Genomic DNA, 16,753 nt, shown 5'->3' with positions numbered 1-16,753 from the left:
TGCAAAATGAATCAAAATTATTATGGAAACTACAAAATACGGCCAGCAGGAATGTAACTTCCTCTACTGAGTTGTCCAGGATCAAGGGAATTGCACTTGAGGTATAATCTACACATGTACAATTACACGTGGCTAAGTTAAAGCGCCCCATATGTTCCTAACTTACAATTCTTGAATAGCAACAATAATTTTATTCCTTTGATTCTTCAACAAACAGATGAAAACATTCTGCTTAGGAAATTTTTGAATGTAAAAAATTTCCTGCTGCATTCAAATAAAAATGACAACATGGGTGTATTTTGTGAGAGCAATGTTATAATACCATGTTAATAACATATGAAGATCATTCAAAGGAACAAAGTAACAAACTTTGAATATCCTGGCAACGCTCTTGACTGAGCTGTAGTCATGTAACAGAATACCGGAAGCTGCTATTCTTACCACTTTAGCAAATGCAGGTGAGAAGACAATGGCATGAAATTTAATGCATGTACAGGCAAGTGATTTAAATTTATATACCTAATTCGTGTATTATTACAACTGTTTGTTGCATGAATATTTGTTCTCTTTATTTTGTGTTAAGACCAAGGGTGATGCAATATGCTGATGGTAGAGTCTTTGCTGTTCTTTGCTGTTGTGGCCAGAGATGCTGAACTGCCTGTTGCTACAACCTGAAGTGATGGCCAGTTGACAGTGAGAAAATCTTGCTGGCAACTGCTGTAAAACTGTGTTTATATTAGGTTTCAACTGATACTATTGTAATAACAAACAAATAAAAATCTAACAGTAACTGTGATCAAATTGTAATGATCTAGTAGTTAATCTGTGATGTTCTGCTATTAATGATGTATTTCTATGTAATTAGAAGGCAATAGTAATTTTATTTACAAGTAGCTCTGTCTGGACAAGCATTGCTGTGGCTCAGTCTGGTTAAACTGAAAACTGATAAATATGTTTGGGAACTGGACATGTCCTAAATTCCTCTTCCCCCTTTGTGTCCATCTACCCCCCCTCCCGTGCGCCATCCATTTTCTGCTATCTCCTCTCTTTGTGCATCACTTCCTCCTCCCTTTCTCTTTCTCTGTTAATTTTGTTCCACCACCTCTCTCAATCTACTCCTATAGTAGTATTCTAATCCTAACCCAATAAGCCACAAATACAACTTTCCTGTTCACTAACAATGTTTCACTATAGCCTACATGTGTCCAAATGTTTATTACGGTAAAGTGTGAAAATTTGAAGCAAATCGGTCAAGTACTTCTCCAGATTTTTAGTAACATTGTTTCCTCTCTTTGTATTGCATATATATTTATATATTGAAAATATATAGCCTATGTTTGTCTGAAGGTTCATAAGAAAAACAAACAAGGAAAATGCAGGATGGAGTAATGACAACTATCATTGAATGTTCATAAATTTTAAGTAAATCTGTCAGGAACATTTTGAAATTTTTGGTAACAATGGTTTCCCTACACACACACACACACACACACACACACACACACACACACACACACACACACACACAGAGAGAGAGAGAGAGAGAGAGAGAGAGAGAGAGAGAGAGAGAGAGAGAGAGAGTGTGCCTTATTCCATCCTGGATTTTCCACTGTTTGAACACATACATATTTTTATATATTTCTCCTACAATCATTGCACCACATCTATATTTTTATATTATATTGGGCATCCCAGAATGCATCTGAAAACATGCGCAATTCGAAAGCAACCAAGTGTCAAAATTTCAAAGCAATTGGTGACAAATTTTCAGAGACATGATTTTGTACAAACAAACATTTGCATTTTTATTTACACAGAAGAAAGATACAACAGTCTACACAGTGTTTATATATGCAAGCAGTAGAAGAAATTCTTCAGCCATACAAACATTTTCAGATTATGATCAAAGTCTGAGATAATTAAATTTTTGTATGTTCTTCGTCAATTGCAGACTCAGACTTTTTATCTACTGAACTGCCATCTCTAGAGAACAAGTTAACAGATTCTCTCTCCGACCCCCCCCCCCCCCCAAAAAAAAAATCAAGTCTCAAAAAATGGCTCTGAGCACTATGGGACTTAACATCTGAGGTCACCAGTCCTCTACAACTTAGAGCTAACTAACCTAAGGACATCACACACATCCATGCCCAAGGCAGGATTCGAACCTGCGACCGTAGCGGTCATGCGGTTCCAGACTGAAGCACCTAGAACTGCTCGGCCACACTGGCCAGCCAATCAAGTCTCATTCCAATATTAAGGTTCTGCTATTTCAAGAAAGAAATACTTTAAGTGTTTGGTGTTGCTAATGCTCTGGTTAAATGAAATCTGAACACAGTTCTTCAGACCAGCAGCTAGTGACACATGCACACAGGATGTCAGGAGACTGAAAGAGATTGGAGAGTGCATTGAAGAGAGCTGATTGAGAGTGGGTCTGGAAGAGCATCCTGCAGCCACTGATGACTTTGAGAAATAAAAGAGCAAGATGAGTCTGATGCTGCTGTTCCAAGGGCTAGCGAGCAGACAATGCTTGCTACAGATGATGACGCTGAAGCCGACGAGACATTGTAACATGGTCGTGGTGGTAGCTGGGTGCATCTGCTGTCTGGCTATGATGGTCTACACTGTTTTCCAGCCAACAGGCAACAATTAATTTATAATGTGAGTTCATATTGGCAGTGAAACAGTTGTATGGCATTGTGTAAAACTATAATGTGAAGTGTTGTATGTGCCCAACAAGCTATCATGCTGATTTTACATTATATTACAAACAATCTAAACTATAATTATCTATCACACCTGATGAAAATTTTGAGAAGGTTAAAAAATAAATAAATAAAAATTTAATTCATAGGTGAATAGTTTTTTTACGTACACAGGCTGCAGATACAAAAATGGAATAGAATCAACAGATTGATGATCTGAGTGCAAGGGTAGGCAATTCTGGGGACAGAACTGATAACACACATTCACAATTAAAAAAGCTCCATTAAACTCCCAATTCTTCAAATGTATTATTACCACTTTAACGTGTAAAATATTTGCCTTTAAGCAGGTAAGCAAGAAAAAGCTTAGGAAACATTTGAAATTATGCTTAAAATTTGTTGGATGTCACTAAGTGCTCCAATTATGAAACACTGGATGAATATAAACCGGGCAATTTGCATTCCATTTCAAGCAAAAGTAGCTTTTCAAGCATCTAAATGTTTATGACGTTATATCTCTTTAACTACATGGTGTACAAAGGTCAGTGGTATATGTAGATACAGTCTGAAAACAGTGTTGCAGGTAGCGTTAGTAGTAAAGAAGTAACAAATGAAAACATCATGCCTGACGCTGAAGTTAAACTGCAGGAAACAGTGAAAATGTAGCAAGTGATAATCGCTTTTCCTTCCGTCATCTTGCTGGGAATGTCATTGTAAAGAAGGTTTGATAAAGGTTTGAAATTATGCGTAAAATTGGCTGAAAATCACTCAGTGATCTTGCTCTCAAATACTGGATGAGTGAAGTTCATGTATTTGCACATCCTAAGTCACACTGTCTCCAGACAAACGCTCTGCTTCTACCTATAGCACCTGTCTTACTGTGTCACACTTTTAACATAAGACTACACATCTTAATGAGCAGATTTAACAGCATTTTAAATTTTTAAAATATGATCAATGATTATGCGGAATATTTCAGATCAAATTTTTGTTGCTCCTTTGCTGCAAATAGTATCGGGTCCCAGATAGCATTTTTGTAATTAATTATTTGCAAAACAGGATATATTAATGTTAAGTGAACAGATAGGGAATTTAAAAATGAAATGAAATGAAATGTGTGACGAGGGCCTCCCGTCGGGTAGACCGCTCGCCTGGTGCAAGTCTTTCGATTTGACGCCACTTCGGCGACTTGCGTGTCGATGGGAATGAAATAATGATGATTAGGACAACACAACACCCAGTCCCTGAGCAGAGAAAATCTCTGACACAGCCGGGAATCGAACCCAGGCCCTTAGGATTGACAGTCTGTCGCGCTGACCACTCAGCTACCGGGGGCGGACAATTTAAAAATACAAATGGAACATGAAATCAACAAAAACAATGTTATATTAAGAAAAGAGATTTTTTTACAAAATTGATTTAGTTCTTAAAGAGTTTCTGGTGTACATCAATGAAGTATCGTCAGGTGTCAGAGGGCAACTGGAAAAACAAAATACGGAATTTAAAACCATATTTAGTCTTACTGAAGGAGGACACAAAGAGTCAGAAATTTTAAAATTCAAGAAGGTACAAAAATACCGTAATGTGCTGTGTGTCTCACAGACCAGTGCAAGCAAAGAGTATTCATATTGTGAGGAAGACCACTGATTAGAAAAAGCTGCACTGTTTGGACGTTTAGAGCTGCAGAGGGCTATTTGCAAGAGGTATGCAAATGGGTCTCCAAGTTTTTGTACAGAAGTGTCTGCTTATTATGGATAGTAGTAGTCAAAATGAGCATAGAGGAAATGAAACTGCACTACATTTTCCACATGGTATTGGAGAACCACTGGAACACACAACAAAACAAGTGTCCGACACTAGTGAAAATAAGCGACATTCATGAAGTGAATGGGGGAAGAGTTTAGCTTAGCAATCAGTAATTATATGGCAAGTCATTTCCCAAATAGAAGGGGAATTACATTATCATATACCTGATAACCCTCACATGGGAAGATAAAGAAAGAACCAGTTTATGGCAGGGCATTTAGAGGCAGATGAAGTGTCCTTCATACTTACCAGATCCTGGCCCTTATACTAAAAAGATTGGGAGGATTTAAAAAATATTTTGAGTGGCACCTGAATCAAATAAAGTTTGTAGTGAACCTAATAGCAAAAATCATAATACCACAGTACTTATTAGCAGAATGCTCGTGTATGTTTTAGAGAGAGAGAGAGAGAGAGAGAGAGAGAGAGAGAGAGAGAGAGAGAGAGAGAGAGACTGGAACAGAACAGAATGGTCAAGGGCTAGTGCTGTACTTAGCTACCTGGAACAATTAGACATCTTGTATAAAACTAAGGAAGATGGCAGATTTAGAAACAACTGTGAAGAGTATGGTAAGGGCAGTAACAGAAAGCAGAGGAGGAATAATGACAAGAGTAGCCGATATAGCCAAGTTACGAGACAAAATCCTGGTGCCTGGGCAAAAGAAGGTAACAGGAACGGTTCGAAAATGTGTAAAAAACAGAGGAATCTATACATATTTGTAAATCCACAGGGAAGTGATTATTGAAAATTCAGAAGACTAATGACATCCTAAGATTAGCACCATGCTCTGCGACAGAATACAGTGAATAACAGTCAGCCTAAAGTTATAAACCTTATAGGATACAATGAAAGGAGCAGCTTACAGAAAAAGCTGTTAATGGAAATATTTAAGATACATGGGTGAACATCATTCTATATTCTGGAAGTGATGTTAGTATTGTTGCCAAAGAACTTACCAGTTATTGGAGTCAAAGTTGTAGGTACCACAGGGGCAGATCAGTTATGGAAGATGTCACTAACCTTTGATATAAGTAAGAAAGTAGTTGCCACTTCTTTTCTGGTGGAGCCGAATTTAAACATTTCACTATTATTATTGACTGGCTATGAAAATACAATGCCTTGCTAGATTTCAACAACTTATCTGTGAGCCTACAAAGCTATGATCAAGACATGATTATTTTCTTTGTTAGTTCATAAGAAGAACAGGTTATACACTGGATACTAAAGTTCAGGTGGCTGTTTCAGTGTACTTACTTTTGGAAACACAGACTAGACATCATAGAAGTGACAAATTATTCTGTCAATAGCAAATAGCAGGAAATGATCAAACATAACAAGAATAGTTCACTAAATAAGGATGGAAGGAATGAATTAAAAGAACTGTTCAAATTTGGCACCATATTCTCTGATGAACCCAAAGTTATCAGGGGATAAAATGTAAATTAAAAATCAAGAACCCAGAATGGGTCCTTTACCAATAGCTTTAAAAGAAGCAGCTGAGAGATGAAGTGCAAAAATGGTAGATCCAGGAATTATTGAAAGATTAAAAAGTGCTTTTAATAATCCACTATTAGCTGTAAGGAAACCAGGAGAGGGTGTATGACTGGATATTGCTGCTAGAACACTAAATTAAATTATCAAAATGGAAAGAGATTGCCTTGTCCTTACGGAAGAAATTTTAATTAAACTTAAAAGGGCAAAATCTATTAGTACCATGGATTTTACAGTGAGCTATTGGTGAGAGACTTTGCATCCAGAGTCAAGAAAGTATTTTTCCTTTCTGACAGTAGATCCTACCAATCCACAGTCCTAGCTACCCTCTGGTTTAAATATAAGGGTTGAATGAAAAGTAATGCCTCCACCTTTGTTAACTGGGTTTGGAAGGGAATATTTTAATAAATCAAACACAGAAATAAATCTTAGAATGTGATCTTTAATTACCAATATTCCACATAATCGCCAGCCAACTGGATACATTTCTGCCAACGACGAACAAGTTTTCTGAAGCCGTCACAGAAGAAGTCGACACACTGTTTCTGCAACCACAGTCTCTCAATTCTCTCAACATCATCAGAAACATAATGATGTCCCCACAGATCATCTTTCATTATTAGGAACAGATGGAAGTCAGACGTGCTAAATCTGGAATGTATGGAGGATGGAAGACAGTGGTGAGTATCCATCGTGCACAGATCTTTCGATAGCCAAGAAAAGCAATAATGTGATCCATACGTTCTTGTGAAATGCTGATTGTGCTTGCTAAATCAACCTGAGAACATTTTTCTAGTGAAACTTGGTGGTTGTTGTCACAGGATGCCCAACCTTTTGTCTGCCATGCAGGTCACATGTTCCCCCAACATCTTTAAACTTACTTGCCCAACAATGCACAGTACTCACATCAACACAATCACTATAAACTGCTTTCATTCTCTGATGAATCTTTTTTTGGGTGACACCTTCTGCTGTCAGGAACTCAATGACTGCACGTTGCTTAAATCGCATTGACCAATCGTCTGCACAGGGCTTTATACTTTACACTGTAACAACACAACTGTTCAATGGTAAGGCTTCCCGCCAACTGGAGCTGTAGAGAAGAGACTGTGGAACAAGCCAGTACCTGCCGCATACCACTGCTGCCAAGAGTTGAAGAGTTACGAAGGTGGAGGCATTACTTTTCAGTCAACCCCTGTATTTCACTTGCTGTTTTCATTAAAGCGCTAGATTTAGCTCTAGTGGGTCAGCTATTACAAAAATTGATTCTTTATGTTAACAATATTTTAATAATAAATCAGACCTAGAATGAATATTTAGTAGTATTAAAGACAGTAATCATAAAAATGAAAGAGAAAGTAACCACAATTAAGTTGTCCAGATCCTTTTTTGGAAGGCGTGAAGCGAAATTTCTATGTAATATTACAGACAGTAGAAGGACTAAACCTGAAGCATTTCATGTATAGGTGATTTCTCAGTGTCTTAGTCGAAGAAACAGGGAATGAAGTCATTTTTGGGAAAGGAAGGATTTTTTTAGGAATTTTTATCGGGAACCAACTCGAGTGGTCCTATATTGCTACACTTAGTCAAACAACTTACTTGGGGAAAGAAGGAGGAGGAAACCTTTCAACATCATAAAGAGAGACCTAATAAATGCACCAATTTTTTTCCACCCTAGTCTTGAGCAAGTGTTCAAGATGCAAGATATGTTTTGGATTATGGGAAAGGTTGTGAAATTTTCTGGCAAGATATGTTTTGGATTATAGGAAAGGTTGTGAAATTTTCCAGGGGGAAATAAGTAATAAGGAAGGTTTAATCGATTTAACTGTTTTTGCAAGCCACATTTAAAATAAATGTGAGAGAAACTATAACACAATGGAAACGGAAGACCATGGAGTGGTGCAGGGATTTAAAAGATTTTGGTGGAGAAAAACAACAATTTATATGGACCATCAAGCATTAATGTTTCTGATGAGCTGTTGCTTGTTGCATCATAGATTGGTGCAAGGGATACACTGCCTTCAAGAATTTGGATTTGAAATGTATTACAGAAAACAGTATTAATCCTGATGCCTTGTCTCGGCTTCTAATAGGCATGAGTTATACGAAAATTGCCGAACGAGTGGGTGCAGAATATCATATCTACTTTTTAAATACTGGAGTTCATTGTCTAAAGGTAAGAGAGCTTGCTGCTGCCATAAAATCCGAACAGATCAATGATTCACAGTTAGGAAAAATAATTCAGACAGTAAAGAAAGGGTTAGACATGAAAAATCCACCTCAACAATAGATCATGTATAAAGATATGCTTTATTGGAAAATTTCCTATCTAGAAAGACTTTAAAAAATTTTATACTTTATTCAGTAGTCAAAGAATTAATTATGTATATAGGTTATGGCCTAAACATCTGAAACTGTTTACATTAAAGAGGACCACTGTGCAGGGAGTAGTTTGACATTTAATTTGCAACTACCTTGTGCTTTCGCAAGTGCCTAAAAGATTACTATTTGATAAAGGCATGCATTTTTAAATGACTAGCTGAAAATGATATTACATCAATACGACATTAAACACATACTAATATCTGAATATATTTCACTTCTGAATCCTGTGGAGTGCGTGACGAAAAAATTACACTGTCTCTGTAGAACATACTGTTCCGTAAAACATTCCAGGTGTGCCATCTTAATGCACCAATTCAAGAAAATTTTGAATGAGGTGCCCCAGTCTAGCACAGGGTTGACTTCCTTAGAGACAGCAGGCGAAAAGGTAATGGGTCAGCCATTACTGTCATTAATAGCCTGGCCACCTAATGAAGGTGATCCCACAAAGTGACTTCGTGCATGACTGTTTGGTCCAAAATGCTGAACAGAGACTGTCTAAAACACAACCAGTATGCTAGGGAAACCCGTATTTCAGGTGAGAGATTTAGTAATGGTCAAAACTCACCCCAAAAGTGCAAATCATAATAAAAAATCAAAGAAATTTATCTATATGATGGTACACTAAAAGTCTATAAGATCCCACACCCCAAAGCCTTACTGCTGAAAGAAAATCTCTGGAGTTATTAAAGGTTAGTACACCAAGGACCAAGTGAAACCATTTTTTCAAATGAACTGCAAACATCATCAAAGTGATACAAGAACTATGGTTTATTAATCATTTTGTAAGCCCTGTACTGGCTAGAAGGATAGTATTTTTTTATGTTTTTGTACACCTTTTACTAATAGAGGTAATTCATTGTTGACTAACAGGTCAACAAAGCTAATTAATTATTAGAGTGACAAGTTATGCGAGCAAGGAGTTGTAATGAGATGATGACCTAGTTCGGAGAGTAAAAGAAGAATAATATACTGGTAAGGTGTACTTGCTCTTAGGTGCACTTTGAGTTGACTGTCCACGAAGAGCTGCATGTGGAGAGAGTGCAATAATAATAATAATAATAATAATAATAATAATTGTGAATAATACTGTGCACGATTCTTCATTTGAAACGAAGGTAACTGGTGAGAGGCATTGTTTTCCACAGTGTTGTGTTATCATCAAGTTATAGCCACTTCTTTGTGGAAGAGAGAAAATACTTTTTAGGAATAAGTTTTATAAGCAGTAAAAAAGGTAATTAAAAGGATTTTACTTTCTCAAGGAAGGTTTATGAAATGAGGCACCCACAATTTGGGTAGTATCTCTCATTGAAAGGAAAATGATTAGTGATGGTGTGGGAGGTGAAACACTGAAATATTGGCAGCCTTCGGACCAAGAGTCAGTTTAAAGTTGAGACTTACATGAATGCATATTCGGTTGATGGTGGACCATGGGCATCTTGGCAGAAATGATAATGTGGAGGTAGTGTTACTGTCACTACAGTGGATGCTAAAGCAAGTTCTTTGTCAGCATTATTCAGGTAATTTTGTACCAAGAGCTGCTGGGGCAGGGTACTCCAAACCTCCAGGTGTAACAAAAGCTTCACAAAATTGAATATACCATGTAGCATCACAAAAGTCTTAGCGACCACACAACTTCAGAGAGGAAAGTTTTTATATGTACCTGCTGTTCTCCGGCCACATACATAATTAGGTAATACTATCAAATGATGGCATCAGAGTATCGTTATGCTCATGAACTACTATAATAAGGTTATTTAGAACTGCATATGCCACAATTAGGCTTGGAGCTAGAGAGAGACTGCCTTATGTCTATTTGCAATATTGTTGCAATAAATGTTTGGGTGAGCCACATAACATCCCATTTATTTCATGAATGGTGCCATATATAAAAATGAGATTTTCCTGAATTAATAATATGCTGATGGCACGTGATATTTTGTACGGATAATGCTCTAAACTCCGGTATCAATCAAGGTACTGAAAAAAGTACGTTTCTTTAATGGGATCATATACTTTTCACAACTGCATTCAACCTCTTGGAAAGACAACTGCAGTGATACAGCACTTGTTAATACTGACATTGAAACCTTCCGCAAAAGAATGTGAGAAATATTGTACAAGTGAAAGCCACGTCGGGCACAATTGGCTAATACGTCGGAAATACGCTACGCCAGGCTATGATGTCATATCGAGCATTTTGACTGTAAACTTGTCTGCATTGCACAACTAGCAGGGACTGTGTTATCTATTGGCTGATCATTTCTGTCTAAAGTTTCCTTGCATGCAGACACATACACCAATAAGAAGTTAGACATGTTACTTTTACATGGCAAATGTCAAAGAAATGCGGTGGATATGGTACAGCAGTATAGGGATGTCTATCCTGACAGCTGCTATCCATTGTGCCGGGCACATGGACGAATTATTAGGTCTACAATTGCGAACAGGCAGCTTCAACGCCAAACAGAGGACGAGGAGGAAGACTAACTGACAGAGCACATGAAAAGCTGCTCTGGCTATGACGCTTATCACTCTGTGTGGTGGCACGAGACATATTGGCAACAAATGAAGGATCAGCCAGATGTGAGTCATTTGCATCTTGTGGCAACATAAATTCCACCCTTATCATCTGTCACTACATGAGGCACTCAGAGGACATGCCTTCAAAAATCGCATAGAATTTTGTCAGTTTGCTCTCCAGTGCCAGCAAGATGACATGTTTTTCCAATGTGTGCTCTTTACTGATGAAGCAACATTTACAAACTGTGGTGATGCAAATTTGTGTAACATGCACTACTGTACAGCTGAAAATCCAGGCTAGCTTCATCAAGTATAATACCAACAATTGGATCATATTTCATCCCAGGTTTGTTAAATAGAAATATGAATGCACCCTCCCTTATGAACATTCTACTGTTCTCCCAGAAGGGACACCAAACGACAAGTGACAGTGTACGTGGATTCAACACGACAGCTGCCCATCTCACTTGTCATAGGCAATGAAAATACTGAATGCAAAGTTTCCGATGGTCAAACAGGATGGAATGCTGCAGTACAATGGCTGGCCAGGACCCCTAATTTCATTCATCTCAATTTTTTTCTATGGGGAGCACTGAAACTGCAGTCTATCATGCAGCCCCAACCATGCCAGACAATTTGTGCTGTCCAGTCAGCACAGCATGCCACAGCATAATCTTGAGTACTTCCATCTGTTCATCTATCTCACAAATGGTGACTGGAAATATGCCTTGTGGTCAATGGTAAACAATTTGATCACAAGCTTAAGTAAAGTGTACAACTACATTTCGTAAAGAAAAGAATTTATTCTGTGGGTGACACAATGTCAGTCATTCTGTATAAAATGTTTACTATATTTAAAATGTATTAATCTTATTATGTAGAATTTCGAGTAGTATCTATAGTTACATACATCTAACAACAGGGGTTCTATCTTCAAGAAGCATTCAGGTGTCACTAGGCAAAGATAGGTCAGGTATGATTATAGTGATTGTGATTATTATTATTATTATATTCCATGATAGAGCTGTTTATCATGATGATGTATGAAGGACTGAATTTCCTGTTTCAGCTCTCACAAATAGGCAGCAATGGAGAGAGTTTAAACAGAAAAGTGCCTGAAGACACTGTAGTAGTTTCCACAAAAACTTAGAAATGTACGCATATTTAAAATAGCTTTCCTAAGCTAGCACATGCCAGAGTTTATAACAACAAAAACAATCAGTTTTTGACAATATAATGCAATTGGATAGATAAAAAATCTACTCACCAAGTGTCAGCAGGAAACACACACATGGAATAAGTTTATAATTAAACAAGCTTTTGGAGCCAGTGGCTCCTTCTTCAGGCAGAAGGGTTGAAGGGGATGGAAGACAGATGAAGGGAAAGGACTGGAGAGGTCTAGGAAAAGGGGCAGATTTCGGAAGAGTGATCCGGAACCATGGGTCAGGGGAGACTTGACGGACAGGATGAGAAGGAAAGACTGAAAATGGAGTGAAGAAAGGAGTAGTTACTGTGAAGAAATTCTGAGACGGAAGAAATTAATGTAAATTAAGGAAAGCTGAGAGGCAAGAAACAAAGACATGTTGTAGCACTAGTTCCCACCTGCAGAGATCTGACAAACTAGTGTCTGGGGGAAGAATCCAGATGGCACATGTGGTGAGACAGGCACTGAGGTCATGATTGTCATGTTGTAGAGCATGCTTTGCAACATGCTAGTATACACCATGTGCCTATGCCCATTCATCGTAACCCATAATTTGGTGGTAGTCATGCCGAATCGTGCTTACATAATAGCTGGTATATGATGTGTTGTTTCACATGTGGCTCTCCCTTTGATAGTAAACTGTACCACATTACTTGATATTGATCTCGTCCTCACTAAAGGCCAGTTACCCACTTCTGTCCACATTAGACCTACTAACAAACAACAGTACTCTCATTTCGAGAGTTGCCATCCTTTCCATGTCAAATGTTTCCTCCCATACAGCCTTGGCATTTGAAGCAAATGTATTTGTTTGGATGAAGACACTTTACAGCAATATACCACCATTCTCACCTCACCCTTCACTGGACATAATTACCCCACTTGCCTAGATCAAAAGCAGATTTCCCGGGCCATCACATCCAATCTTGGTACTGCTGATCCCTCCACAAAAACAATTTTGGAGTACACCACTGATCACTGAGTATTATCCTGGTCTGGAATATATTAATCAGCTACTCTGACAAGGCTATGACTTTCTAAAATCATGCCCTGAAATGCGATCCATTCTCGCTGAGATTTTACCCACCACACCTAGAATAGCTTTTCACTGCCTTCCAAATCTCCACTGTATTCTTGTCAGACCCTATGCTCCTGCTGCTCCCATCTCCCCACCCTGTAGCTCCTACCCCTGTGATTGTCCCTACTCCAAGACTTGCCCTATGCTCCGTCCTACTACCACCTATACCAACCCCATAATTGGCAAAACATATAAGGGAGAACCATATGTGAAATGACACACTGTATACCAGCTGTTACACAAAACACTGTTCGACCTCTTGTAACGGCATGACTGCCACCAAATTATCAGTTAGGATGAATGGCCTTAGGCAGAGGGTGTATACCAACAACACACAATATCCTGTTGCAGAGCATGCTCTACAACATGACAGCCATGACCTTGGTACATGTTTCACCACATGCGCAATCTGGATTCATCCACTAGACACCAGTTTCTCAGAACTCTGCAGGTGGGAACTAGTGCTACAACATGTCCTTGCTTTTCACCACCCAGTGTGTGTGTGTGTGTGTGTGTGTGTTTTTCTCCACTGCTTGGTGAGTAGCTTTTTTATCTATCCAATTACATTATATTATCAAAAATTGATTGTTTTTGTTGTTGTATTAGCCCATGTGGCCATGATTCCTTCTTATATAAACCTCTTGTCAATCTTCCTTGTTCAAACTGTTTTCTACCTTAGGTGCTAATCCGTTCACTTATTTACCTGAATTACCAAGATTAATCAATGCTTTGCCCCTCCATCTCCTCTAGTAACGATTACCGTGAATGTAGACTGGTCCATTTTTATTTGCATACAGCAATTCTCTCTATCGTCTTTTGGTGATTTATTTGCAAATTGGATAGCTATTTTCTTCCCACCCTCTACTTACCTTGTCTATAGGTAATTCTTTTACGTTTATGTGCGTTTGTTCTTCATCAAACTGTTCAGACTGATTTTTACTGTCTCTCCTACATTACTTTAATTGCCAAGCTAAGTAGTTTACATTTTCTCCAATGACTTTCTGTTTACTCAGTTTTTACAATTTTGTTTCTTTTCACAACTTTCCCAATTGATTTTTTTATCTTTTATAATTTTTTTTTTCATACCATATAGCACACTCTTCTGGTGAGAAATTCTCACCCACTCATTAGTTTTTGTTAACCATCGTCTTTTCTCATGATTTGCGTATGAATTTTTCAGATTGTTTCCTTAGTTTGCTTCCACTTTTCTATTTTTTTCCACCCTTTGAATATCTTTTTTACCACTACCATAATTTATAAGACTGTAAACTGACCTCTCTTGCATGATAAATACCATCACATATCACATCAGTTCTTTTCATAAAAATGCTTTTGCACTATCAAAACTAAGGTCCCACATTCTGTTTCTTGAAACCTGCTTGTCTCTTAGAGTTATTCTAAAAGGCCTAACACTGAAAGTCCCTGTTTCTGGATGTAATCCTACTCTACACCAGGCTCTTTTACAGTTTCAAACACAGCAATCTCTTGCTCTTACCTGGCTAATCTGTGACCTATACGCCTCATCAGCCAATTTCCACGCCACCTGACTTCTCCCCTTCTACAAAATTCTGCAGTTATCTGCTCCTCACGTTTCCTTGGATGGTATCATTCACCAGCTTCAAACTGCAACAACATCTCAGACATCACCTCAAAAAGCTATCCCACCTTCTCCTACACTACCTGAACAGTGGTGTTTCCCTTCCTGTCCCTCTGCAGCTCCATAAACAGCCACACCATCAACCACCACTCCTCTCCTACAAACCGATTGGCCAACCTCCTTAACATCCCACAGCCTTCACCACTGCCTCCCAGACCAAGAATAACACACAATCACAAGAACCAGTCACAACAGTACAGCATCCTCAACCTCTCATCTAAAGCACTCTCCCCTCCTGAATTATCTGTTATCCAAGGATCACACTTTCAGCTCTAAACCTGCATTTGATCATTCTGCTTTGGTGAAGGACCTACTTTCCTTCACACATAATGGCAACTGGAAATATCACTTTGCAACCCAAACCCAAAACCTTTCCAATAGCAAACCTCACATTGAACCCTGCCTTGCACAGCTTCTACCACAATCCCAACGTGGTCCACCACCACTACCTCAAAGTCATCATCCCAAGAATTCCTCACATCCAGCATTGTTCCAAAACCCTTCCTCAGGTCTCTACATGACCCTAACCTCTTCTCTGCAGAACTTTAGGTTCTACATTCCCTAAAAGCTGACAACTCCATTGTTATCTTCCCAGCAGACGAAGGATCTACCACTGTGATTCTTGACCAGAAGGAGTATGTTAGTGAAGGTCTATGCCAGCTGTCTGGTACCTCAACATACAGTGTCTGTCATCAAGATCCCATCACTATGCATCACCTGCAGTCCCTCCTTATAATTGCAGGCCCTTCACAAGGACTAACACTTCAATCCGTAGATTTTTCTCACCCCACCCAAACCACACACCCCCATCTTTTACCTTCTTCTTAATATCCACAAACCCAATTATCCTGGCCATCCTAGAGTTGCTGGTTTCAAAGCACCCATCGAACATATATCTGCCTTAGCTGATCAGCACCTGCAACCCATAGTACAAAGACTTCCCTTCTGTATCAAAGATACCAACAGTTTCCTAGATCTTCTAAAATCCGTGCCCATCCCACTCCCATCACACACCTTGCTTGTCTCTCTTTATACTAACATCCCCCACATACATGTCTGCCACTGAACATTTCCTCAGTCAGCACCCATCTGATTCCAGACCTATGACACCCTTTACTCACCTCAATCTACTGTATATACCAACAACTACTTCACCTTTGAGGCGCAGACACACAAACCGATCAGGGGTCCAGCCTTGGGAGCTAGGATGACTCTTTCCTACAAGCCAACCATTTAACGGCCGCTTTCCTCGGATCAATAAATCTTCAGCCCATGGTTTAGTTTAGATACATTAATGACATCTGTACCATATGGACTCATGGCAAGGCTGACTTGTTAAAGTTCCTGGAATCTCTGAATACCTTCTCCCAATTAAATTTCACATGCACCTATTCTGAATTCCAAGCCACTTTCCTGATGTTGATCTCGTTGTCCTGAAGGCCAGCTTACACACTTCTATCCACATTAAACTTACTAAGAAACAACAGCACATACATTGTGACAGTTACCATCCTTTCCATATGTCAAATGTTCCCTTGCATACCAGCCTTGTCATTTGAGAGAAAAATATTTGTTCAGATGCAGACTCCTTATAGCAATACATCACCTTGACTGGATGTAATTACCCCACCAGCCTAGTTCAAAAGCATATTTCCTGGACCATCACATCCAATCCTGATACTGCTGATCCCTCCAAAAAACAACTGTGGAGCACACCACTGGTCACACAGAATAATCCTGGTCTGGAATATATTAATCAGCTGCTCTAACAAGGCCGTGATTTTCTAAAATCATGCCCTGAAATGAGATCCATTCTGGCTGAAATTTTGCCCACTACACCCAGATCCCCTCCGAATCTCCACAATATTCTTGTCAGACTGTATCCCCTTTCTGCACCGATCTCCCTACCCCA

At 38.8% G+C, this 16,753-nt stretch overlaps 1 protein-coding gene across 1 annotated transcript in view; it reads right to left on the bottom strand.

Moving 5' to 3' along the window:
* Positions 1–16,753, bottom strand: part of LOC126177238 (nucleosomal histone kinase 1) — a 236,911-nt gene that overhangs the window by 1,378 nt on the left and 218,780 nt on the right. The gene's annotated exons all lie outside the window — the stretch shown is intronic.

The sequence above is a fragment of the Schistocerca cancellata genome, chromosome 1 (genome assembly GCF_023864275.1).
Source record: "Schistocerca cancellata isolate TAMUIC-IGC-003103 chromosome 1, iqSchCanc2.1, whole genome shotgun sequence".
In the NCBI taxonomy this organism is placed as follows: domain Eukaryota; kingdom Metazoa; phylum Arthropoda; class Insecta; order Orthoptera; family Acrididae; genus Schistocerca; species Schistocerca cancellata.
This window is presented reverse-complemented; position numbering and strand designations above follow the sequence as displayed.